Genomic DNA, 1,909 nt, shown 5'->3' with positions numbered 1-1,909 from the left:
GAGAAACGTTGATCTGCTGCCTCCTGCACACTCCCAACCAGGGATCAAGCCTGAAACCTGGAATCTTGCCTGACAGGGAATTGAACCAAAGACCTCTTGATGCATGGGTTGATGTTCAACCACTAAGGCATACAGCTGGGAGTGAGCTATGCTTCTTGATAGGAAAGTGGGATGAAAAAAAGGACAAAGGAGGGAAAGGTGGGTATAACTATAGAGGTTAGAGTAAAATAATTATGTTAACTAATAGGCCTGTTTACCAGGTGTCTGTGCAGGGAAGTCTCTTCCTGGGTATTTGCATTCTATTCCTTAACCTGTAACACCTATATCAGTGATCTTCAAAATAGAGTGTACATACACCTGAGGGTGTGAAAAGCCTCTTCAAGATCCTCAGTGAGGAGTAGTGTCAATGAGATGAATGTTCATACCCTCAAACCCCACATGACCTCGTTCTTAAAATGGGTCCTGGGTATTTGCATTCTATTCCTTAACCTGTAACGCCTATATCAGTGGTCTTCACAACAGAGTGTACATTCACCTGAGGGTGTGAAAAGACTCTTCAAGATCCTCAGTGAGGAGTAGTGTCAATGAGATGAATGTTCATACCCTCAAACCCCACATGACCTCATTCTTAAAATGGGTTGAAAAGGCTTATTTCCCATTATATCTCTCACAGTTGTCTTTATTTTACTTTAAGAACAAGGGATTGCCCGACCGGCGTGGCTCAGTGATTGAGCATCAACATATGAACCAGGAGTTCACGGTTCAATTCCCAGTCAGGGCACAGCCGGAGTTATGGCTGGATCTCCAGTGTGGGCAATGCAGGAGAGAGCCAACCAATGATTCTCTCTCATCATTGATGTTTCTGTCCCTTTCTCCCTCTCCCTTTCTCTCTGAAATCAATAAAAATATATTTAAAAAAACAAAACAAGAAATAGCCTTTCCCTCCTCTCCCATACTTTTTTTCTCTTTCTCTTTCTGTCCTGTCCCTTCCCTTCCTGAACAATCCAGTCCTAAACTGTTCAGGTAGGTACAGCAAAATCAACATCTGTGTTAGCAGTTAGAGCACACAGGGTGTAGAAAGGAAACAGGTAACCCACAGCAAAGAATCAAAGCCTAAGCAATGAAGGGATACCAACACATTTCCTTTGCGTTTCACATTAAATACATCAGGTGTTGCGTGGAAGAAGTACAAAGGAACTATTAGAGAAATTGAATTGGGCATTTTAATTATGCAAGGCACATGCCTGGGTTGGGGGCTTGATCCCTGGGGAAGGGCAGGGGGGCATGCAAGAGGCAGTCAATGAATGATTCTGTCTCACCATCTTTCTATCTGTCTCTCACTTCATCTCTCAAGTCAAGTTTTTAAAAATCTTTTTAAAAAAGAAATTTAAAGGATCATCATTGATAATTATAATAGTATATTGATAATTATCTGTAGTCATTTCAAGTATATAATCAAATCAAAAAGCAATACTTATTCAAGCAACTTCAAAAATTGTAAAAATTTAAGATTTTAGGTGTATTCCTTCTAAAGATATATTTAACATATTTGTTTAAATTTCTATTACATTCTTCTTACATAATTATATAATATAGAGAAAATGTCATTTTCCCCCATGAAGCCCATATAGCCTAATCCTCTTGCAGTTTACTACAGTGTGCCCAACAAAAACATCATGTCCTCTGCGTGCCATGACATTAAAAAGGTTGAGAAGTGCTGCCTAGTCCATGGAGAGGTAATATATACTCCATCTCTACAGTTGCTTCCATGCTCCTTAAGACCCTGCACAATTATATACCACATGCCTCTACCAGCTCAGGATCCATTACCCCACATACAAAGTGTATTACCTCCACCTAAAGGAAGCATGACTTTGGGAACATCTTCCTCCCATTCTTTGTCACACCT

At 40.2% G+C, this 1,909-nt stretch overlaps 1 long non-coding RNA gene across 1 annotated transcript in view; it reads left to right on the top strand.

The window, feature by feature from the left end:
• LOC107182716 overlaps window positions 1-1,909 on the top strand; it is a 24,511-nt gene that overhangs the window by 20,867 nt on the left and 1,735 nt on the right. The gene's annotated exons all lie outside the window — the stretch shown is intronic.

Source organism: Myotis davidii, unplaced genomic scaffold (assembly GCF_000327345.1).
Source record: "Myotis davidii unplaced genomic scaffold, ASM32734v1 scaffold338, whole genome shotgun sequence".
Classification (NCBI taxonomy): domain Eukaryota; kingdom Metazoa; phylum Chordata; class Mammalia; order Chiroptera; family Vespertilionidae; genus Myotis; species Myotis davidii.
The sequence above is the reverse complement of the archived record's forward strand: the minus strand, read 5'-3'. Positions and strand labels throughout refer to the sequence as shown.